General features: G+C 41.9%; 1 protein-coding gene across 3 annotated transcripts in view; it reads right to left on the bottom strand.

Annotated features, from left to right (window-relative positions):
* The window catches only part of TNRC6B (trinucleotide repeat containing adaptor 6B), a 125,026-nt gene extending 114,245 nt beyond the window's left edge, over positions 1-10,781 (bottom strand). For all 3 annotated transcript variants that reach the window (XM_062492190.1, XM_062492191.1, XM_062492194.1), the window contains exon 1: positions 10,588-10,781. The gene's annotated coding sequence lies outside the window, so the exon portion shown is untranslated. The remainder of the gene's footprint in view (positions 1-10,587) is intronic.
* Positions 10,782-26,110: the final 15,329 nt, after the last annotated feature.

The raw sequence follows: 26,110 nt of genomic DNA, 5'->3' as shown, positions 1-26,110 counted from the left end.
TTTGAACAAGATAAATAGCTGTAACTTGGAATAGATATCATATACATTAGTCTATACTGCTCTTCTAAAGTAACATGAGAACAGAAGGACCATGAAGAAGTTAAAGACAACCTATATGAACAAAACACAAGTCCCACTTCACAGCACTTAAGTCTTTTTACATGAACAGCTCAAATATAAATCATTCCATAAAACAGAGCACTCCTGAAGATGTCAGGGGGTTTAAAATGGACTATACAACACAATTTGCTCAAGAAAATCCAATCATTAGTGAACTGGTGGGGTTTTTTCTCATCAAAGAATCTTCCTTATCAAAGATGTTTGATTCATTGTTAAGGGAGACAAGTGAAACATGCAAAACTGTACTTCTCAAACGGTCCTAAATCAGATTTTCAATTTAGAAAATCCTGGCTCTAGCCTAAAGACAGTCTTGAAACGTAAGGACAGAATACTTCACCTTCCCAGTGTTCCAAACCATTTACATAAATAATATTTAATATGCTAAACGTTTCTCCTCCCAGTAAAAGTAGACTGAAAAGCTTGTTTTAAAAAATGTTTTGCTTACACCTCTTTGCCACTTTCTACTGTACAAAGCAGCATAAACCCCACTTCTTTTCTGCTCACACCGATTTTGCTAAAGAATCCATTAAAGGTTACAGTGAACATAAAAGGTATTTGTCCTCACTTTGCCACAGAAGTCTGTTGTACACTACAAACACTACACATCACTTCTCAACTGTAATCAAGATTACATCCCGACTATAACCAGCCAAAGGCTGCCAAGTAGGTAAGTTTTCCAAAGGCCTTTGTGCTTTGTTCCACTTTCTCTTTTCACTATGACTGAAGCATATATACACACACATTTAAGTGCATATAAACATATAAGTGTGTAGTACAAGATACGTAGGTAACAAAGTGCCCTCAAAATTATTCCTACTTTTTCTCTTCAAGACCTTCCACACTCTACACCACAATGTTTTTGGGAGTGCTGTGTCTTAACTGTCTGATAGCATCTTCTTGACAGTCAGCATCACAGTAAGAGTTGTGTCATACCTGGAGCAGCAAGGAATTAAAACACAGTGAGTTAAGAATACCAGCTGCTTTTTACACCCCACAAAGTTGTACCCACTCAAGAGATTTGTTTTGTAAAGTTGGAAACAAACTATAACTTAAAAAAACCTGCAATCTTTTCAATTGTTCATCTCTGGTTCTATTAGGTCTTGCAAATTACCGGTTTTCAGGCACAGAAAAGAGCTACTTCACACTGCTAATTCTTCGAATATTTGTTAACAGTAGCAATGCTGGGAATCCCAAAGGCACAAAAGCAGTCGTTACCATAAGCATTACAACCATCATAGCATTTAATGGTGCCCCAGTGGCAAAAACGGCCCACAATCAACATGCTCAAAATGCCAGCAATCCATGTATACCAGCATTCCCAAGTATTCAGCACTGTTGGAGCTACACCAGTGCAACCGAGCCTTTATTTCAGGGAACTTGCAAAGTGACAATCTTCAGAATGCAGAGGACCAGAGCCTTTTAAGGAGGTGAAGAGAGGATGTTATACTAGAGCAGAGACATGAAGCATTTTTCTCCATCTTAAGCAAAATGTTGTGCTGAGCGAGAAGCCTGCTTCTCAACAGCTCAACATTAAACCTGAAAGATATAAATAACTCCTTTACTGCTGATAATCCCAACAGAATCATCCTGCCAGATTATTCATACCACTACAGTCAACTCAAGATCGAAGGTTTCCTTTTGAACCACCAGTAACACTCATCAAGTAGACTCATCAAGTCCTATGCAGCAGTATGTTTATCAAACCCAGCAGCAGTAACTAAATTAAACTGATAAGGTGGTAAGCAGCCTTGTGCAGAGCAAAAGGAGAACGGTGGCTTATTCACTGAGAGAAGCAGCTACAAGAGCTAAAGACAACACTACTAAAAACCATTCACATGCAGCACAGGATTGGAAGAGAGCGTGCGTTTCAAACTATCGAGTTCTTACAATATTCCTGTGTTTAATTAGAAGGGTATCAAAGTTTCCTGTGTTCAACTATCCTTTTGCTTTGTTTGCTTTTACAATAAGTGCTGTATTGTTAAGGAATTCACACCAACATGGCAATTCTGGAGCTAAATCCTCCAGCAGCCATGAAGCCATGAAGGCAGACAAGCATCCCGAGACAGGCTCTAGGGCACTGCACCTCGTAATGCAGCCTCGGGCACAAGAGGATGGCCAGACTCAGCCAGGAAGAAGGCCAGGGCAGTGCGATGGAGAACAAAGCTTAAGCCACAATCTGCTTTTTCTCTTTTTTTAAACTTCACTCTTTTATAGCTTACACCCAGAGATTTTACAAAGTAACGTTCCATTTTTATCTCACTACTAATAATTAATAACAAAGAGGTTCTCTTACACAAAGACGTTTTGACTTCCCACTAACATGATTATACATGCAGTGAAGTCCAAGATCTTAACACTATTATTGTCAAAGAAAACAAATGCTGAGTTGTTAAGCGAATAATTCTAAACTGTAATTGCAAACACCAACTTTGAACACAACCAGCTGCCAAATAGAACTTCGTCAATATTTATAGTATGACATCAGTCTGAATTATACTTTTCAGCTATTTCAGCACTGAAGAAAGGAACAGGAAGCTAATTTTCAAGAATCTGTTTTATATTCAACGATGTTTTTTCAGTCTTCAAATAAATGAGGCAATACACTCATTTTTGTGGCTAATTTTTTAGATTTAAAAACACAATGCAAGTTATTACAAATACAATGCTTGTCCTCAACACTGCAATCTTTGCTGAACACGTTTAGTTAGTACTACTGAATTTGGAACTACTTGCAAGAAGAGCTTCAGACCTGCTCAACTATGTGTGAGGTAAGGAGACAAAATTTTTGGCACAAAAGAGTTCTTTAACTTTCTAATTTCCCCTGAAAGTGGTATTTAAAAGAAATGTAACCTAGCTTTACTATTGTGACCAAAACCATAAAAGTCTGCCTTTAGACTACCTACTTGAACTACATGACAACTGATTTTCACAGTGAAGCTCTCACAACAGATTAAAGCAACCTAATTCTTGAAATTTCCTCCTACTTTTGAATGTTCTTCACTTACATGTTACTTTTTGTTCATCCTTTGTAAAATCTGAAAATGCAGTAACACAAATTCTCAGTTATTTTTTCTCCAAACTTTGTAAGACTAGAGTTACTTTTAATTTATTTACATACCCAGCTGTGTCAGGGGTGAGATAAGCTGATATATGTATCCATACACAAGGCAGTGCCACTTTATCTAGTTACCTTCAACTGGTGAAAGCAACATTACCCAGAACTGGTTAAGTCCAGGGTTGGAGCTGGAGAGGGAACAAACTCATTATGCCACTGTACTCTTGCCCTGGGGCCACCACATTGTAACACTCTCAGGGGCGTTTTCCTTTGCTTATTAGACAATGTTAAAAAGTATTTGATACAATGGGACTTCTATCTCTTTTCTCCACAGTCTAACTTAGTTTTCAATCAACAGGAAGCTTCTCTCAATATGAATCTGTTTTCTGCAACACACAAATTGCCAGGGACAGGGAAGAGAAAGTTAGACTTGGAATATAAAAGAACCAGAAGAGTTAACTTGCAACAAATGAGAGTATAATCAGCCAGTTTTGGTTGTGTCTCTGAATACTCTGAAAATCAAAAAGGCCAAGAAAATAAAATTACAGACAGCTAATCTACAGCAACTATGGAGTTTAAAAAATGTGTGAAAAAGCCTAGCTCTGCAATAAAATACATCGTCCTCCTTTCAAGCACCATTTAGCAAAGTGAGTGGCATTCAGAAACATCGGCAACTTCCCCATAGCTTTTATTAAATATAACAGAAACATAGAACACCAACTAAAATCTACACCTGTTCTTCAGGCTGTCACCACACCAGCTGCAGAAAGTAGATGAGCAGATCCTAAAGCACCCAAACATTTAGCCAAGCAAAAAGCACAGCTATAAATAAGAAAAACTTGATTTTAGCTTTATTATCCTGCTTCGCCTTGAAGGGCTAGGAAAAACATGAGCTGAGCCTGTATGAAATCACCACAAAAAGGATACTTGCTATGAGGGACAGGGAAATACTGTAGTACTATAGGGAAGAGTATAGACAAGATCCATTTTAAATGTGAGGAACCATTTCAAATGTGAGAAAATATTAAGCATGGAATCTTTTTGCAGTGTCAATGAAAAACGGGGTGAATCTTAACAGTCACAAATAAACACTGTGGCTTGACTCTCATTTTTGTTCTCTTCAAAAGAAGACTCATCTGCATTTTTAATGTGCAAGAATAGGCACCTGATACAATGCAACTCAAACCTGGTAATGCAGAATCTCAGCCATTTGACAAACAAAAAGCACTAAAAATTTAAACAAATTTATCTCAGAACCCAAATACATATGGAAGGATAAGAATTTAAATTACAATGGCTGTAACAGTAAAATATCCTGCATAGACACCCGTTTGTTTGTGCCAAAGTGCTTTTTTTTTAAGCTTCTTACTTGAAGCAGTTAAGTGGAACTTTAAAACCAAACAACACCTCCAAAATAAAACCCCAAACATAGTTATTAGAGTAGACAAAATTCCCAACACAGAGTGAAACTGCTGTATTGACAGCAATATAAGAATGCTGTTATAACAACACTATACATCCAGGAAAAATCTCAATCCATAAAAATCACAGAGAGAGTCACAAAGAAAGATACTAAACCTCATAAAAGTAGCTGAAAATGCTTTAAAGCAGCTGTTTAGAGCAATATGTATTATGGCCTTCTTCCTTAAAGGGAGTTTGAGCTGCTTCAGATCAAAGACAGATGATAACTCATTCTGGAGTTCAGAATATTTTGGTCTTTGTAAGAAGCTGAGGGGACACATTTCCTTCCTCTGCCTCAGAGGCAAATTTTTTAAATCAAAACATTATCCTAACGCTTTTCCCCAAGCTCCTCATGCTAGTTGCATCCTCTAATGCTATTAATTTATGGTTGCTCAAGTCATAGTGTACAAGCAACAGAAACCTCACATTTGAAATGGTGTTTCACTGTAATGGTAAAGCGAGTGTACAGGTGATTTCATCTCCTACAAAATCTAACTTCTGGAAAAACTTTTAAATCATAAAGTTACTGTACTGCTATATAAAAAGCAGAATATATCATCAGCTGTAATAAGAAAATAAAATGTATTCTGTGATACTTTCATCTTCTCCAGAAAGAGAAATCAGATTCTTTCTAAGGATCCCCAAATGTCCCAGAAGAGAGCTAAAATGTTCTCAAACGTCCAGGACAAGAGCTGGACAAGCTGGGTCTCTTCAGGTCCTAAGACAGAGAAGTTTATAACTAGAGGACAGTGACACCAAAGTGCTCAGTAATTTGTATCTCTTGGCTCTAAGAAGCAGCGAGACAAGAGGACCTACTCCCATTGTCATTGGTGGATCACCCTAAAGCCAAAATATATTTAGTTCACAGCAGACTGGCAAGTCCCTGAAGAGTTCCTTGTACTCCCCAGAGGTGGTTTCCTATCTTTCCTGCCACTCATGTGCTGCTGTCCTGAGACTTCTGCAGAGAGGTCACAGGGCCAGGGAAGTTGGAAATGATATTGCCATGGATGGAACAGCCCAGGAGTTTCCTAGCTCTGATCAGGTGGAGACCTATTGGGCAGTCCTAAAACAAGAAGGCAAACTGACACGTTTCCAAACACTCGGCTTCTGGATTTAAAATCATACATTTAATTTAACTTGTGAAACTCTCTCACAAAGTCTGCTTTTGCCACGTGAACAACACATTAGAGAACTGCAGGTACAACCAGTGTTTGTTGTAAGAAAATACGAGGGACTCGAGTAGGAAAAAAAAAACCCTGTGACCCTAGGACACAAGACTATGAGAGGAACAGGAAGAAGCATTTCCAACAAGCAAAACAAAGGCTAGAATCTGAAAAATCTTCAAATTTAGCTTTTGCAAATACTGTTGGCTTTCTTCTGCTATGTTCTTTGTAGACTACTACCAAATCAAAGGGCATACACTTCTCCTGTTACGGAATAGACTTTACTAATGAAAAACCCAACAGACTACTGAAAAACTCTGCCAGGCTCTTTTTCTTTATAGCACTTTTTATGACACAGTCAAGAGTCATAACAAAATTATAGAAATTAAATGCAAGTAAAAACATCAATGACTTTTACTTCATTACTCATTTAGATGGATTAGAGGACTTCCCCTCACACAAGCAACATGATATTATTGTATCACCTTTTGACTAATCCTCTGTCAGGCTATCTAAAATTATCAACTCTTTGTTTTGCAACTTTACTTCTTATCCTTTCATCCGCTAATTAGCTTTCCACCTCCCATCTTCTGTCTAACACAGTCAAAATATATCAACCTCCAGGTTATTTTTTACACATTTATTCTGACCAGTATCCTGTAGCACACAGCACAAGTGCTGCCTTATGATACCTCCCCTTTCTCCTGACAAGCAGGATGTTACTCCACCAACTCAAAAACTAAACTGGCTAAGAGCTGCTTTCAGATCCATTTTACTTTTTAAGCAGATATTTAAAAAAATTTAAACAGTGCAAGTCTCGGATAGAACATTAACTTGCTTCCCAGATTTTCTCACAGAGGAACTATTGTGCTTTTTTCTAATCCACAGACATTAAATCAGGAAATACATGCATGATATCCAATTTCAGAACTACTAAAGCTGGCAGGGCCCAGAAACGCAATCCGTACTGACTAGCTGAAACTGGAAAAGGTCATCTCCATAGCTCACTACATGGTAAACACGGAGAACATCCAAACTCCAACCACAACCCTTACACTGATGAAAACTTCAAAACCTCAGAACATTCCCCAACAACATGATGCAAACCATAATAAGTGCAAAAACACCCTCTCCCTCTAACCGCTATAAGAAGGCAAAGGGAAAAAATAAATTTAATGTACTCACTGCCTACTGCTCTAAAAGGAGAAAAAAATAAGTGACACCAACGCCTTGAGCAAAGCATGTTTATTTCCCTGAAGAAATAAAAAATAACGAGTAGAAGTGCAACGTAAAGAAGGCACGTAAAGAAGAGAAATGTAAGGAAGTATAAGAGTTTTACGTCCACTGAAAGGGACAGGGAACAGCAATCAGAATATCCTGATTACTCTCACCCCGGTCACCTCACAGGCAGAAATACCAGCAGGCAACCACTTGTCTGACAGTGACAGCTGGCCCAAGTACCAAAAAGTGTCCCTATTTTTATTAGCAGATAGTAACCAAAAGTTCAGTTTTAATTCACAAGAAATTAACGTTAATTCTTCATATTCCACACTCTGTTTGCTAAAAGAACAAGCAACCTTAGCATACACATTTTATCTGAAAATGGAGAAAGACAGCAAATGCTAAGCTAAGGGAAACTGCTAACAAAAATATATGTATTTTTCTACCACAGCTGGTGAAATTACTAGAAATGCATGTTACTGTTTGCTCAGCATCTCTGCGCTAGGTTCTTGCCATTAGAACTGAAAACTGACATTCTCTTTCCCTTAGACAGCGAAACATTTAATGATTAAAATTTCTGAAAATGCTAGAAACAGATCATTAAAAGCAAAATACAGAGCCAAAATATTTTATAAACACTGAGGTGACAGAAAACTTTTAGCTTTAAAGAAAACCAGTGGCACGCATGCGCTACTATCAGCTACTTCCCTCCTTTATCTATGTGCTAAACATGCTTTATTTATCCTGTGAAAAAAAAACAATGCCAGTTCTTCACAAAAACACATTTACTGACCCAAATTACACAGGGCTGAGTGAAAAATAAAAACCGATGAAAGGACGTGAAAAGCTGTAAGATGCTAGGAATGCTGTAAGTAGAAGTACTGCAGAATTTGTGAACCTAATAGCAGCACTATGAGCAATGACAGAGGAAAGCCATTGCAAAGAAACTGGAAAATGACTGTTAGCTGTTACTGCTGCACAAAGCAGACAATATCTATACATAAAAAGATTTCCAAGAAAATAAACACAATAATGGCAATAAGCAACTAGAACAGACTCTGCATCCAAGCATTTTGCAGAAAATGGAGAATAGAGTAACCAAACCATTAAGCAGACTATTAATAAACTCATTCAAGTCAATAAATAAGCTTCTTAGACTTATTCTATGATCTCCACTTCATACTGCTTAATTGTAAATCCAATCTCTTCTGTGAGCAGAAATACACCAGCTTTACCGGAGGGAAACAGAAAGAAAAATAAAAATTACTTGAAAACCCAAGAGAACAAACCCCATTTGAACATATTTTCAAATTAGTAATTTTATAGCAGTCCTTCAATTCTTTCCATCATTCTGATTGCAGCCATTCAACCCACTGTTCTAGATGTAGCTATGTCTACGTATTTTTATTATGCATTACTTCTGAAAAAAAAAAAATCTGATTTCTTACTTGCTATGACAGTAAGCAGATGTAAGGTAAAATATGGTACCTCAGAGCTACACAAAATTCTCTCCTGAAGCTTCCTCCTCTGAAATCATCCTCCAACATCAAGTTTTAATGACGAAATAAACATCACCAAGTAAAGCCATGACACGTACTCAACCTAAAAGTTTTATTGCACTATTCAATCACACAAACTCTAGCAGATTAAGCTCTGTCAAGGCATTTATGTCCAAATGTTTTAACTTATTATTTAAATGAAAGTGTAGATCTCTAGCTAAATTTGCAGGTATACAGAAACTGGAGTAATGCATTAATTCACAAGTCTGCCTAATCAAGAGAAACTGATTGGTTTATTATCACATTTTTACCAGGACTTCCGTATTACAGGATTCAGGTGATTCCCTTTAAGCATCCCAATTATATTTTGCCCATCAGCACACACGCAGTATAGCTAAACAAGATAAAAATAAATTTATAAAGATTACCTCACCTACTCTCTACTAAGACAGATATGCCTGTACCTTACCTGCCCAAAGACCTCACAGCAGAAACTCTAACACAAAGCTAGTACCTCTCTGGGCTCCCTTCCCCCATCTCCAGCCTCAACTTTTTGCAGGGCAATTTCTTCGCTGAGGCATTGTCTAGTTACATCTGCAACTCACTTAAACTCAGGTGAAAAGTCACCCCTGCAAACCCAGATACATCTACCCAGCAGACCCTGCACTAGCCACGGCTCACGTAGAAAAACTGGAGCTTGTCTTACAATTCGGGGCCTTGGGTAATGCAGCAGATGAGAGCATTCACTCACATCTCAACCGCTAGCACTCCAAGGAATCTGCACCCTTAGAGAGTCACCACAGGAGAGGAGGGCATTGCTGAGCAACTTCAGGATGGACGAGCTAACTACAAAGCTGCTTAAACTTGTGTACATACTGAATAACCCTATGAGTCAAAGTTATCGCTTGCAGCACGAACTAATTTACAAAATCCATTCGTATGAACAGCAATATTACTGGAAAACACGAGGTAAAACAGACCTTTCAAATACAGAGCTGTACAACCCCCGAAGACCTACCTACAGTCTTGCAGAAAAAGTCAGTTTTTGTAGAGGTTCTCAACACGACACTCAACTCTACCATGATTTAAAACTCTCATGATTTAAAAACAGTAATTAATGGCTTGTAAAAACAACAAAAGAGTCAACTTTACAAAGAGATATCTTAACAAACGTTCTTGAGGTCAGTGAAACGTTACCATGGAAAAACAAGTGCTGTTTACAGCACTAAGCATCTCTACTTTAGCTAGGGAAACACTTTGTTGAGTCTTCGGTTTATTCAACAAGCCTCAGCTGTATACTGTAGTAGATCCTCCTACATACACTTTCGTAAAGCAGATCTGAGCTTGCAAGATAACCACTCCGCAAGCAGCGCTTATCCACAACCAGCGAAGCGTTTCCAGAAACAAACATTCCCTCATTTTGCTACAAACAGCTGGGAAAACTTTTTTCCCCCCGGGACTCATCTCTGAAGACGGTCACTCTTCCCACCCACCCATCACATATACACACACACACACACATTTTAACCAGCATCACGTTCCACTCATCCAGCGCGGTTTGCAGTGGTACCAACGCAACCTCGGCTCTGTCCCCACATTACGGCACTTTCCCCCCCCCCCCATCCACACGCAAAGGCTCCTCGGAGTCTTTTCCGCCGCTGTACCTCCAGCCCGGCCTGGCCGATCCAGCGGGCTCTTCCCCGGGGCCCTGCGCGGAGCCGGAGGGGGCGGCGGGGGGCACCGGGGCGCAGCCGCGGCCGCACGTGAGGCGAGGAGCGGGCAGCGCTCGGCCGGCTGTGCCCCGGGACAGGCACTCGGCGGGGTCGGGGAGGGAGCAGCGGCCGCTCCCCCGCCGCCGGGGCAGCGCCCTTGAGCCGCCGCCGCTCGGGGCCCCTCCCGCCGGCCCGGCCCCCCCGTCCCTCCCCCGCCCGCGGCACCGCGGCCCGGCGCCAGAGGCCCCTCAGAGGCGGCGCGAGGGTCCGCAGGGCGGGAAAGGCTGGCAGGGAATGCCGCGGCGGGATCTGGGAGCGGGGATGGGGGATAGGTAGGGGGCCCGTCCCGCACTCACCGCCGAGGCGCCGCCGCGGTGCGCTGAGCCCCCGTTCTTCTCAGTGCCGGGGGCGGCTCCGCCCGCCCGGGAAACACGAACCCCAGGAAGCAAAAGGCGAAGAAGCTGCGAAAAGCGTCCGTCCCCCCCCCCCCCTCCACCGGCGCCGCCAAAAAAATACCACCGGGGGGGGGAAAAAAAAAAAAAACCTAAACCAAACTTTCCTCGCCGCCGTCTCTCCCTCCCCCGAGGAGCACGAACCCAAACACACCGGGACACGCCCCCGCACCGCCCCTCGCGCCGCCCATTGGACGGCGCCCCGCCGATTCTCACGCTGATTGGTCATTGTGACTGCTCGTCTTCTCCTTCCGCTCCCCTTTCCGCCCCTTCACGCTGCCCATTGGGAAGAGGCTGGGAGAGCTCTCCGCCCATTAGCCAGCACGCACGTCAATCACGGCGGAGCACCGCCTTCCGGCGCTTTTCATTGGGGTCTCGCGTCACTACGCGCCTAGTGATTGGCTGCCTTTGCTGACTGTCACCGGTTAGAGTTGCCCCCCCTTCACATCCCTCACTGGCTCCCGCCCCTTTTTCCTCTGCCAGTTGGCTGCGAGATTTGCCCCTTAAATGGGGCACTTGCTCGCTTTTACTCGTCCCACCCCTCCGCCCTAAGGATTTGGCTGTGGGTCGCATCTTCCGACTCCATTAGAGAAGGAATGCGCTCTTTACACCGTAACAGCGCGGAGACCCCGCCCATCGAGCCGCGCTCCTCGGCAGCCGAGACGAGGTTACGTCACTTTGTGCACTCATTTGCCGGCTGCACGGGCGGGGCGCCGTGATGGGCACAGACGATAGCGGCTACGGCCGCTCAGCGGCGCCGCGACACGGCACCGACGCCACACTGCTCGCCGTCCCCAACAACATGTCCGCTTGGCCCCGCCCCTCCGCGCACACGCGAGACAGCTATTGGGTTGAATAGGTGTCAATTGTGAAGCTCGCGAAGCTCATTGGCCGCAATGCGACGCCTGCGCAGCCAGCGGGCGGTAGCCCCCGATGTCACCCGCCGGATGACACAGCAGCCGGGAGCTGAGGGGTGGGGAAAGGCAGGGCCGTGCCTTTGATTGGTTGACTTCACTGTCAATCTCCGCGGAGGGAGGACGGTGGGCGGGGTGATGGCGCGTGCCCGCCGCGCCCCACGTGGCCCGGGCGGCTGTGCACGTGACGGGCACCCGCGACCGGGGGAACTTGGGGCAAAGGGATTTGCTTTGGCCGCGGCGTCATTCCTAAATGTAATCGTTAGCCAGTACATGCTGCCGTTCATTACCCGCGGAGTGGCCGAGGCAGAAGCAGGGGTTCGGGGCTGGTCGGTGCGAGGCCGAGGCAGGAGCGGGCCCGGGGTCGCTCCCCTGGGAGGTGCTGTGAAGGCCGGGATGAGCCCGGGACTGCAGAGCGGGTGAGGGGCAGCACTGCTGCATCGCAGAACGGCTGCGACAAAACGGGCGCTGCAGAAACAGGGCCTGCGTGGCACAAAGGATTAGCAGAGGAGCATTGAAATCTCCAAAACTGACAGGGAAAGTACTCAGGGGAATACATTGATAAAAGAAACCTGTGGAGGATAAACTGGGAGCAGGAGTTGTACCTAATTTATTGCTCATTCTCCTTATTCTCTAGTATATTTGGAGACTGCTGTTCATTGATGAGTGCCGCTTCCTGACCTCACCCAGGGCTGCGAGCCAGTGCAATGTTTCCATTTGATCTCCTCGGGAGAAGACTGTTACAGCCTGAGCAGCAGAAGCGTGGAGCAGCTGAACAGAGAACTCCAGAGAAGTGATGTGGCTGTCACCGTAGTGAACGGGTCTGTGGGTGTTCGGTGAAAACATGCTCTTGTCTTGGAAGAGCCACAGAGCCCTTCACAGGTTAGTCACCAGCAGCAGGGACAGCTGCCAGCACAGCAAAGCCACTGTGCTGGTGATATGGACAGCAGACAGGATCCCTGCAAACTCAGGCTGCACAAAGTCAGTAAAAAGCAATGAATCTTTTGATGCCTTCTCCATTCAGTAATGGTAATTGATTTTTACATTGATTGGTGGGGAAAAGAGCCCCATTAATATGAGTAAGACTTCGTACTGGATATGCACACGCTTGTTACAGCGCTATGGTCCTGTAAGGAATACAAAAGGCTCTGTATAAATCAATATGAATTTGTAATAAAACTTGTGAATGCACTTTGCCTCTCTTCCTCATTATTTATTCAATACGTGGGAACTGTCTGTATCCTGTCTCTCCACCTGTATTTTTCACGTTGTAAGCAGAAATCGCTAATACATCAGGATTACAAGTTCCACGCTTTCAAGATCTGTCTAAGATGCTGACCTTCTCTTTGCCATAAGTAATAAAATAATTTCCCTCCTTAAATTCTCTTTCCCCTTATTGGTGTTCTTTTGTGAGCATTCCTTCTTAGGTTTTGCTCAGGGTTTTGGTGTACATGTAGCAGGTGAAGGAATATGATTTGTTTTGCATAAACCTAGGAAAACAGATATTTTCATTTTGGAGGAGCAAAAGATACCACACGTATCACACTACAAAACAAATTTGAACTGTAGAAAGCAAGCAGATGTTGGTTTGTTTGAAGTTATAATGGATGGCTTAGCAGTTCCCACCCAGGTTCACCTGTGGATTTGGAAGGACTCACAGCTCCCAGATAGGTTCTGGTTCTCATAAAGTCCAAATGCTTAGGAACAAAACAGTTCTTCCTGTTTTTTTCATGCCTCCCCACTACCAGTCCTATCCAAAAATGGGACCAAGTTGGACAGTGACAGTGCATGTTTTCATCCACTGGGTGTCAGTATTACACCACCACTGTGGTGCCTTTCCATGTGCTGGGAAAGGTTGGATATCTTTGGGGTGAAAGTCTTTCCTTTCTGATAGAGAAATTAGCTTTGAGGATTGGTCTTGCTGTGGTATGAGTGTACCTTTTGCCTCCTGCAGAATCAGGCTGGGACCCTGCCTGCAGACATCCCAAGCATCAACCTCTCACAGACTGTAACCAGAGAGAGAGATGGACTTCAGAGTTGGGGTCAATTCCACAGCCTTTTGACTCTTAGGTTATGAAAATGCATCACCTCTTCTTTTTTAAAATTACGTTTATTTGTTGTAAATATTGCATCTGATAGGGATACAGTCTAGAAAAATCCTGCATGAAGGTACTTCTCTAAACAAATAGAGAGTGCTTGCAGATTGGGACATTTCTGGATGCAGGAATGAGGGAGGATGAGAATTTAGAAACAGCTTTGATATTTGGAATTTGTAGTCAGGGTTTTTGAGATCTGACCCTGGTTTATTCCAAAAGTGCCATAACATGATTTTTTATAGGTTTGCTAAGATTCTTAATCGATGTACCCAAATGAACTCTGGATAGTCACTCAGTCACTAAAAACTACTGATATTTTTAGAAAAGGTCTTTGCTAACCCTGTCTTTTTTTCTGCTTTGGATGCCCCAAGCAGCAGCTGTCTTGTAGACACAGAATGGAACCAAGTACTTACCTGCATAGTGATTCAGAGAAAGGTTACTTTCTGGAAAGCCACAGTCAAGCATGTGCTGATGCTCTTTATGGAGTCCTATGTTTAAGTGTTTTCACACGAAATGTGACATCTAACCTATGATATAATGCTGTTCTTTATGTCTAAAATGGAGGCAGCAGTGGAAAAGAAGACTGCCATTGTTTGAAAGATGATTCATAAAAAAGTAATAAAACAATTTACGTTCTCTTGCTTTATATAAACACAGGATGATTAGATTGTTTTCTTTCTTACATCTTTCCCCTGGAAGCTGCGTTTTAATCCATCCTTTTCCTAGAAGACTTCAGGGAAGTTTCAGCAGGCATATGGCATCAATACATCAATATACGAGGGGAATAAAACATAAATATTTACAAAGACTTTGATCCCATTTAAATACCAATTATCCTTATTTAAAAATATTTATCCTAATAATTACTTTCAGCAGAGACACCTGCTAAGGATTCAGCATTTCCTTCGATGGAGTGGTGAGAAGTTCTCAGTGATTTTTGTGCATCCTTCATGAAACTTTTCAGGGAATAAGCGAGAGAGGAAGTAATAGTTCATATGCCTTGGAGCTGTAAAAGAAGAAAGGAATTTGTATTTAAAATAGAGAAGAGCAGATTTCAACACAATTATTTTTTTCCTTTCTAAGCCACCCGTAACAGCAAAGAAGAAACACAAAAGAGCAATTTAAGGAAAAAGAAAGTAATGAATACTAGAATTAAGTTAAATAGCAAGAGGAAATTAGGGAGATGTCAGATGTAATTTTCAAATTTGTATGTTGGTCACGTGATTAGTGCTAACATTCTGGCTTTACAAAAAAAAACTATAAAAATATCTTTAATGGCTGTTAGTGCTCAGGACCTGAGCTTTAAGTCCCAGTCAGACACCTCCACATCTCTAACTGTTCTTAATATAGTAGGCTTATTTTGACATTATCTATTTTTACATGTCATACCCAGGAAAGACATGCAGCTGCAATAGAAACAAGAGCAGTTTATGCATGTCTTGGGCAAAGTGCTTAGCAGAAGTTTCAATTTGTTGTGCTGTCAAGATCACATTATATTGTTGGAAGGAAAAGGGAGGAAGAATTTTGTCAGCCCACAGCTAAAGGGAAAAAATTGTTAATACGACGGCAGTGGTTTTAAATAGAGAATAATTTATAATACTACTTCGTTTTGTTTTTCCTGCAGGCAAAATTAAAACAATGCTTCATTAACATTATTTGAAGTTATTTTAAATACATCTATTTTCAGCAAAACAATGCTAACATGTGGAGGTTTTATAATGAAAAAAACAGCCCATTAGAAAAATGTTTTGCAAACTACTGTAGTCTTTTATGCAGTCTCTTTTGCCATTTTTTTCACTGTGTTTAGTCCTGAAAGTGAACCAGCATGCATACAGGAGTTATCAGACAGCAGTTATGCTGAGGCTAGAAGTAGTGCAGCTCTTCAGACAAGAATTTTAATTAACTTTTAACATTCCCATTCCACCAACTTGGTTGGACTGTGATACTCAACACCAGTAGCAGCCTGTGCAAAACTGTTTTGAGTCCCCTTTATCTGAATCTAAATGGAAACTGAAGTATAGGTAGGTGAAAGCAATTGTAATATCATCTATGTACCCATTTATATCACCCAGCTCCATCTCAACAGAAAAATCAGCTTTTGAAGAAGAAAGAGGACTGGGCACATTCCTGCCAGTTCCTTCCCTATGCTACAGGAGCTATTTTTATATATGTATAAATATATATATATATATATATATATATACACATGCTCTTGCAAAAGGGAAATATCACACAGGTATGATCAATACTGATGCTGGGGAAAGTTCCCATCTGTCCTTCTATAGCAAACTTATTAGGACAACAAGACCACAGGGTTATTTTTTGTTTCTTAAATTCTTATTATTATTTTCTGGGAGTTGTATATGTGTAGTAATTTAGGATGGCAGCTTTCCAAGGCTTTGCTGTGGTTCTAAATTAATTGAGTATGCTGTTTAATTTTTTAACTTGAGCTTTTTCCTCATATTCAAAAGGGCTCCCGTTGTCCTTTATTATTAATGAGATCAAAGCAAGCAGAATGGCTGCCATTTCTCCTTAGTCTGGAAGTGAAACTATCCATAGTAGAAAAGCACAGTGCTGTCTGCACTTGTCAGAAGCACTGAAAGCAATACCAACAGCAAAGCATCTGCCTTTCTTTAGTCTGGTGAGCTGGACATGGACAGTGAGCAGGAATAATGCTCTGCCAGAAAAAGCAGATGAGGAAACAAGGATGGCAACTGCACAACAGGGGACAGATTAAAGAGTTACTCTGGGATGGGGCAACAGATTTTGCAGAATTCAGGGCAGAAAACCCGAGGGGGAAAAATATTAAGTTTCCTTTTCTAATATGTGGAAAATTGCGCCTCCTCCAGGGAGCCCAGGTGAAAAAGAAAAATTACAAAAAATCAAAACAGAACAAACAAAAAACCTAAACAAGCAAAAACCCAAACAAAACAAAACAAAACAAACAAACAAACACAAAATTCTCCAAACCACAGAAGTTACTATCAGTTTTGATTAGGAACTTGAAGGTACACTCTGGAATGAGGTAGTATATTATTCCCCCTCCATGGCTACCTTCCCAAAGTTTCCAAACCTGGTGTTTCATGGAGAAGCATACAGTTGCATTTTTATAAAAATTAAAATAACAAAAAAACCCACCAGAAACTCCACACATATGTGAGTTTTAACTGGACAGCTCACTGACACTTGCAAAGGAACCAGACTGGCAGCATCGGAGGGCAGAAAACGAGAATAATTCTGGAAGGGAACATCATCAGTCCGACAGATAGAGGAAAAAACCTGCTGGAAGACAGCGTAAAACTGAGATTGGTAGAAAAACGTGGTCACGGAATGACGGTGGGGAAAAATGTGGGTATGTGTTGTGACAGGGAGGGGGAAGCTCTTTGGGAGGTTTCTCGGGTGGCGGGCAGCACTGCGCACAGACAGACGTGTTCCGTCCTCGCACGGAGCTGCGCTCTCCTCCTCGCCCCCATCAGCTGCACGGTGACCCTGGCCAAGGCCCTGCAGAGAGAGCTGCCTGGGGAGGCACAGGGGACATGAGGACAGCAGCAGGGTGTGAGCCCTTCCTTCCAGGAGGAAGAGCTGTGAAGCAAAATGGCCCAGGGTCACCCTGTGTGAGGTGGTGTGAACCCTGAGGAAGGAGGAGGGAGCTGTTCCCGTGATTTTGCCTCCAGCAGCTTGGGAACAAAGAGCAGCCACGCTGGGCGAGCCAAGCTCTCTTTTCTTTACTACTCAAAGCTGATTACTTGCAAACCCCATGACTCACTCACTGTCCCAGCTCTGCTTCTGCAACAGTTAGCAGCAAAGTCAACCCAGGTTTGTGAGTAGGGCTTTCTGTGTCACCTCCTCAAGGGAAATCTGCCAGCGGCTTCTCTGTGGCTGCCATGGGATCTGTTGCTTGGAGTTCAAGGTGGGGCTGGTTGGGCAAAGACCTCAGGACCATGCCTGGGAACAATTACAGGACCTCCTGGAGCTGGGAGATGATCATTTTGGGCACACGGATGAATTGCGTGCAGGCACCACTGGATAAAAGAACGCGTTTGCTCAGGAGCTACAACAGCATTTGGTGCACTGTCCTATTTACTTTTTGCACAAGGAAGGAAAGGTGATCAAAATTCCAGTGGATTTCATGAAGCACACAGACCCCTTCTAAAAACACCAGGTTCTCTCTTCCTTACTTCAGAAAAACCCAGGGTTTTTCTCCTAGTCCTGAAGAGACTTTTGGATTGGTAGAGGAAAGTCAACCTTACATTGAGGCTAGCTTTCATTATTTTTCCTGAAAGAGAGTGAAATGTTCTTTAAGGACTGGAGTTCTGGGTTCAAAGAACTTGATAAAAAGAAAGATTCTTGCTAAAAAGCAAGTGTCTTCCCTCTCAAGGGCCCTCAGTCTGTTTTCTTCCTCTGCTTAGACCACACTTTGTTTCTGCTGCTGGATTGCATATTATCACTGAGGATCTTATAGAGCCTAATCCAAGCCTGGTATCTGTTGTAACCTATGGTCCTGCTTCCAACAGAGTAGTGCTAATGCTCAAAGAGCAAGGTAAACACACAATTAAGCTTCTTTTCCAACATATTCCAGACCAGGGAGGTGTTGAAGAAGACAGGGAAACTGTGTTTACTAAGAGAGCTCAACTCCTCCAGAAGAATTTCTGTTGCAGCAATTGCTTTTGCAGCATTATTCAATGCAAACACCACACAGCATTTCCAAGGGTGTCCTCATGTTAACAACATTGCTGTGCATGGGTGAATTCCCAATTACTTATACCAAGCACTACTTAGGTGGAAGATTTTGAAACGAGATGGAACCTGCCTGGAACAACACCCTCATTTTGGCTGCAGGGTGCAGCATCTGTAGCTGGCGCCTGTGCTTGTCTGCCTCTCCCTTTGTTCTTGTGAGTCTGTCTCCTTGGATGCAAAGAGGAAGCTGTTGGTCATACTGGGTTGTCAGTAACTCCACTTTAAATCCAGAGTAACCCCACTGGGTGCAGGGAAATTAATATGGCTTTGCAGAAGCGTAACTTTAGCTCTGTGACTGAATCAACATCTTTAAAAGTGGTGTAGAAATTGGCGAGAAACCAGTAGAGATTGTCCCAACTTTTCCTTCCAGAAAACTTTGATTTGTTGAAATGCTGCAGTCATAAATACAGAACAAAGGAAGTGAATATATTACAGTGTCCTCATTGTAAAAGGGCAATGGCAGGTGCTTTGTTAAACTAGGAGACAGGTCATTATTTCAGTGCAATGCCTGTCAGAACATCTGTCGCTCTCCAAAAAGTTATTTTTTAACTTCCTTCCTATGAGATTTGTTAGACCTTTGAAGGAGAACATCAAATGAATGGTAGCATAATTTACCAAGTCCTAGAAAAGTTATATTGGTGAATTGCCTGGCATTGTACTGAGGCAATGGACTAGATGACCTAGTGACCTTTCCCATTTCTAATGTCTATGATTATTGCTGTTATACCTCAGGACACTAAACAGAGACATCTTCTTCCTTTCAGTGGCAAAATGTCACTAATGGCCATGCTAAATCAGACCAATTGATCCTTCTGCAGATGTGTTGTGCACTTAGCAAGACAGCTATAGATGTTCACACTTTGTTTAGACTTGCTGTTTTCTGTTTCTGTAGTGCAAGTGCTCAGCACAAGGGGACGTCAGCCAAAGGAAAGATTTTCTGGTAGAAGATTAAGGATAACTAAGGAAATGGTTGCATGACCTATAAAGAGAGGACCATAAATATTGCAACAATAAAACCAATAGCTCCTTCAAAGTTTAAACAGCTTTTCTTTTCAAACACTTCAAGTAAGTGCCCTTTTCCCAAGGTTGTCTAGCACCTACACGTTAAGATTTCACACAGTTTCACCAAATATATTGTAACTTCTCAGGGAACTAGCTCTTTCTTTTAAATAATCTTTCTTTGCGGAAGCATCCGCTCCAAAAAAAGCTTCATCCCAGGTACCTGGAAGTTGCTTATCCTTTCTTCTAGTAGTGAAGTTTAAGAAAAACCAGAGCATAGCAATAATAAAATAGCCCCTGCTGGGTTATTTCTTAACCACAACACGCATCAAACAATGCAAGTAGGGGTAAATAAGGTTCTGCCCTTTATCAACCAAGCAGCAGCACTTACCTTTTCTCTCATCCTAGGGGGAACCTCAGACACAAGGGTCTGCCTCTATAAACCCTCAGCCAGAACATTTCTATTCCTCACAATCCCAAGTGTGTAAAACCCCAGACCTGTGCTGCTGCAACTCCGCTGTCATAGACACTGACATTCCTATTCCACACACGCTGATGGTGTGAAAGACACAGCCTTTGTTTCTAATGCTTGGTGCAGGATCCAGCTCTGGAGCAAGCAGCTTGCTCTCCTGCATGCTGAGTTTTTTTTTCCCCATTCTCCATGCTACCACAAGTCTGTAGCCAGCTCATGAGAAACATAATCCAATGTGTTCCAGCAGCCAGATCTCACAGATGTGTTCCTATTCTTTTGTTACCATGTTCTCACGTACAGTTAGCTCCTGTGTCTTACACCTTGGGTTGGGAGTACTGCTTTGGGCACTTTCAAAAAAGTAAAGTATCTTAGTAGAATCTTGATATTAGTGCTGTATCCTGCAATCAATTGTCTGTTGGTCTGATTGCAGAGAGCAATATCCTTGCTCAAAAAGCCACTCCAGTCTGGGAAATCAAATAACTGAAGAAACATGGGTGTTCATTCAACACACAGCAGGCATGTGCCAAATCCACCCCCAAGCCCGTGGAAAGTGCTGATGGGTACACAACCCACTGGTGCAACATTATTTTCTTTCTTACGCATTGGAAATTCACAACTTAGAAGCTCTTTTGCTTTAAATAAAGCAAAAGGACAAAGGCCCCCCCGAAGAGAGTCAATACTCACAAATGGAAATATCCTTAACCTGACCTCCCTGATCATTCCCTGTATTACTGGATGTAAATGTAGTGCAATCAGCTATAAATTTTTATGTTCTAGGTTTCAAGCTCTCTGGAATAGCCACAATCCTCCTTATGCAAATGTTGTATTTTGCCTCTATGCTTTCTGCACAAATTATTTTGGTTCGGTTTTCCTGGTTATGTGCAATTTCATATGTCCAGTGAAATTTCAGCCTGTATAAAAATATTACCCAGTGTTTATAAAATCATTGCTTTCAGCACTCTCTGTCATCTAGAAGTTGCTGCTTTCTACCCAATGCAGGCAGGAGGGCTGTTTTATGCCTACAGTTCTCCTACCAGTGACATTTCTAATGCCTTAGAAAAAGAAAATAAAACCTGAAAAGTCAGATGAAAGGCAGAAGTTGATACTGCAGACAGATAGGCTGGAATGGGAGAAAGGAGTAGAATTAGAAACATCTCCAAAACTCAAGACATTAACACATTACGTAATGAGTTTAGGACACAGCAGATACTGTGCCCCTAAGTTCTTGTGCAGACACTTCCACCTACTCTCTTACTTCCTTATCTTGCTGAAAAGCACTTCAAATTTGCCCACACTTGGATGCTGAGTGCTGTATGTCATGCTGTGGTTTTCTGCGACCAAACTCTCCAAGCACACATGCCCAGACTTGCAAGAAAGATGATAAATACGTGTTGTGCAAAGAGTTAGGTAAACCCTACTACAGGCATAAAGGCTTTACCATTTCATCATCTACATCCATAGCTTTCTCTTCCAAGAGGGTTCCTACAGTCACTGACTCTGCTTTTCTTAAGCCTTGCTTATTAATGAGGATTTCCAAATTTGCATTTCTTCAGCAGGCTAAGGACAGGGGACATAAGTTCTAGTGACACAAGGAGGCCATTCAAACCTGGACTACACCCTGATTTCACAAGAGCACAGCCAAAAGTGTCAAGAAACAAGAGTGTAATATTAAAGTAGCAGGGAAATGATGGGAAGGACAATATTATCTTTGTTGGAGACACTCCCTAAAACAGAAAAGGCAGAAAGCCATGGTGGTGCTATTGCTATAAAGAAAGAAGCTCAGGATCCACACAGCCCTGAGATACCCAGGGAAACAAGCATGGATTAGATAGACTCCTCTTGAACAGTGCAAATGCAATTGCTACATGGATTTAAAACGCTGAAAGATGAAGATTTTGTTTATTACAAATACTTTTGTTTAATGTACCTTAATGCACAAAAGTAAAATAGAGGCTAGGTTTATTCTGAAACATGGTCAGGAATTTTAAAACAGGCTTTTGTACACGCAAACAAAGGGAGCATAGGAAACAAGAGCTTGTGAGTTACTTAAATGTCAAGGATTACATTGTACCAGGTAAAACTGAAATGTAGCACAGGAACTCTGTTTCATAAATTAAATGTCATTGTTGATGGGTACAAATTATATAAGAAAGATGGAGAGGAAAACCGAGGTGGCACTTTGTCAGATGCATTTATAGCTGCAGCAAGATACATTTCAGCTGCAAAGTAACAAAAAAAAAAAAAAAAAAAAAAAAAAAACCAAAAAACCAACAAAACAAAACAGAACAAAAAAAAGCTAAAAAAACCCTCTCCTGACAACAAAAAAACCCCCAAACAACTAAAGTGGACATCTGCTGCAGCCTCCTCCAGCAGCAAGAAAGCAGGAATCCATTAGTCTCTCTTAAGGTACTCAAAGCCACAAAACACTGTACTTGTGGAGAATTTAGCTGCCCACATTTCTTTTAGCAAATACCACCAAACATTGACCAAAGAAGTTCACCAGTTACAACAGAAACCTGCTCTAATCCACACAGTAGGTGTTCCTGCCAATAAACAAGAAAAATGCCCCCCACCCAGGAACTGTAGCAGAGAAATTTCAAGTAACACCATGAATCAAAATGTAACACAGTAGAGAGTTTATTTGTTTGACTTAGAAAAGGTCTCCCACATAAAGAACTGGACACATACATATTAAATATAAAAACACATACCAAAAGAAACACAGAAGGCAGGCAGTCAGCCAAGTGGCTCTTTCTGAACCACTCACCATTGCAGGACAGAAGGAGAGAGCTGTGAGCCCCAGCTTCATTACTTTGTCCAAAACCAGGACCACAGCTGTAGGCCCCATGGTGCTCCTCACAGACCAGCCAAAGAGGAAACGAGATCCAGAGGACAAGGATTGTACAGGGTCAGGGTACAGAAGCCAGAGAGAGCTGATCTGGCTCTTTTGAGTAGCAACAGAACAACAACTCCCATCTTTCCCACCCTTTCAGAAGGCTGGTGACTTGGTTACAAGAGGGGCCCTCTTGGGCAAGCAAATGACAGCTTATCTGAAGACTCCCATACCTCCAACCTCTGCTGGCAGACTTCCAACACAATTCCTAAGCACTGCTTTTTGCCCCTGTGACCCCCAGTACCACCAACCACATTTTATCTGGAGAACAAGAGAGGTTCATTTTACAGGTCCCAGCCTCAGGTTTCTAGCACCCATCAAGAACCACTATTAGCAAAAACTAGTCAAAATAAATGTGGTCACCTTACCCAGATTCATTTCTGTTGCCACAGGAGCAGGTAAATAGCCCAAGTTCAGCAGATTTTATCTTCAGGGAAGAACTAGTTCCACCAGAGCCTGAAACCTCCTCTCTGGATCAACAAGGCTGTGTGCCTCCTCAGAGTCATGCTGAGTTTAAGGAGCAGATTTATATCATGCAAAAAAGCAAGTTTGTTCTCTCAAATTAAGTAATTAAGCAGCGCGTGATAAGCCTAAGGAATTCTACTAGCCCCTGGAGTCAAGACATGAGGCTGACTTCCATGGAAAGAATTTGAAAACAAGTGAACATTACCTTTCAGGAACTGGTGCGGCAACAAAGAAAACAAGCAGATGAGAGACTTTCTCTGGAAAGGATATCCTGTTAGTTGACAGGTTAAAGAAAAGAGCTCTGACATCCTCCATAGGGGAGAGAAAGTAAAGCACATTAATGCGTAAGCAAAGAAGGAAAGGAAGGGCAAGTGAAATCAGCCTCTTGGCCTATTTGTGTTTTGCTTCACCAAAGATGAAGCAACAAGAAGATAAAGGACTTCCTGGAAAACCTGACCATATATATCAACACGGTGCTAATTAGTTAATTAACCTATTGCACAATTTAAAAAAATAAATATTTTAAAAGCCTGGGAGGACAAGGAAGCACCAGATGACTGTTCTTATCAGAACAAAAAGTGGAACAACATCAGCCTAATAAATTTATATCTGATCTTTGCTAACAAAGCAAAATAAATTCAAAGAGAAAAAAAAAAGTCTCCTGAATGTCTGGAGAGTAACCAAATTATGGAAAAATCAGACCACTTTTGAGAATCCTGCAAACACAGTGAGTAGCTTTAGGCACATGAGCTATACACATGAAGCAAACAGGATAACTCAGATATGAAGTCACTTCTACATCCAAGTGGTGGTGTCATTTCCAACACCTCTTTTTCTCTCCCATTACCAGAAACAACTTTATGAAACACTGCTCATACTATGAGCTGACAGACCCAGCTGTACAACTACAGCCTGTTCCCAGAATATACAGAATATTATATAGAGCAGCAAGCATTTAACTCATGGAGTGAGGATGAGTATTTTTAAGAGGGCACAATACCTTTGGTACTTTAGCATCTCAAGACATTCTGCAGGGTAAATAGAGTAAAACAGAACTGCTTGTCATTCAAGTTAAATATACTTCAAGGAAAGGCAATTAATCAATCAGTGAATCAATCAATTGCATTTTATCATCAACTACAGACAGCTGTTTGAGTGTAACAACCTGTACTGCAATCTAGCACCTGAAAGAGTTGTTGGGAGTGCATCAGTTGCCTTTGCTGTGAAATTTATTGTGTATCTAAAAACCCAGGTGGTTTCTCTAAACAAAAAGCAAGACAAAAAACCCTGTGTTTTTCTGATGTTTAAATATTTTTTGGCAAGTCACATGTTAGTTTTCAGGTGTCTTGTAATAACTGGGATCTAATTTTTTTAGGTATCACAAGAGGATTTACTTATGACAGCAGGGTATGTAATTTAAATGGCAAGAAAGCAGAGTGAAATGTCAGCCTGCCCACTGCAGAGACAAAACCAATCTGTTTATCCACTCTGTTAGTGAGTAGATCTGGAAAAGGGATAGTGAACAAGAGGACAGAAATGCCAGTCAGATCCCATAGTAGCTTATGAGGAAATCATCAAGGAAACCATTAATGAATGCAGCCTGACAACAGTTCTTTTTCGTACCATGCAATGAATTTAGGCTTTGTTACCACGGAACACTTTGCAGGCCAAAAGCAAAAAAGGATTTTTAGAAAGGGACTAAGTACATTCATTAAGGCCAGGTCCAAACAGAACTGCCAGAAAGCTGAGAAAGTCCATAGACTGCTGGAATGGTGTCAGAGAAAGACCACTGTATATACAATCCTTGTATTTTATGCTTCTGTGATCACCTTTAACAGGCTGCTCTCAGAGGCAGAACAGCAGATCAGATAGCCTTTGGTCTGATTGCACACAATGCCTCTTACGGATCAAAGCTCTCAATTTTAGCACGGTTTGGATTTTGGAAAGGTTAACTTAAGAAAAAACAAGGAACATTTGGAGAGCTTGCATGCCTCCTATGCTTCCTCTTTCAACGCTCAAAGATGTGCTCCTTAATCATTCACTTTCCATGAATGGCAAAAGTATTGCTGAATTAGCAACAATGAGGATTTTGTAACAGACTCTGTGTTATTGCTCCCAGATCCTGCCCAGGCCCCGTATCAGGCATTTCTCCTGACCCAGTCTCAACTGTATGTTAAACATTGCCCTATATTCTGTAATTTCTCTTTACCACATTCTTGCTAAATTACTTTGTTCGACTGCTACATTTATGAAGTGAAACAGTTTTGATACTGCTCTGTTGGCCACTGTTAGCTAAACCCTTCTCCCCAGACCACTCATTTCTGTGTGGGCAAGTGACAACAGGAATCTACAGGAAGAGTCCTTATGGACAAAGGATTGCTCCACTGTCTGTAAACATCCTTATTTCACCCAGAATTTGCCACTTCAATTTGATTCAGCCTTACAGCCAGTCAGATCAATACATTTTTGCAGTGCAATAGAGTAAACAATGCAACACAGTGATTCCTAGTCTGCAGCTAGACAGACCAAAGTAGCAGCACAAGTAAGTAAGAAAATCTCCTGCATTTCTCTGGGCACAGAGCAAGCTCTGAGACCAGTCATCACAGTTGTTTTTATATAGAAAATATGTGTGCACATAGACATATGGACTAATACATTCATCACCAACCCTCATTTAAGGTCTGCTCATCACCCAGTAAATGTGCTTTAGCTGGGGGTGCCAGATGCATCCAGGACCTGCAGTGGTTTTACAGATCACTGCATGAGGATATGGCTGTAGGTTCAAATCAATCAAGAAGTTACTGTTCCAGCTTGTGATTCAGTCTTTAGTTCTCCAGACAATCCTTCCCAA

The sequence above is a fragment of the Cinclus cinclus genome, chromosome 4 (genome assembly GCF_963662255.1).
Source record: "Cinclus cinclus chromosome 4, bCinCin1.1, whole genome shotgun sequence".
NCBI lineage: Eukaryota > Metazoa > Chordata > Aves > Passeriformes > Cinclidae > Cinclus > Cinclus cinclus.
Note: the sequence above shows the minus strand (reverse complement) of the source record. Positions and strands in the feature narration are given on the sequence as shown.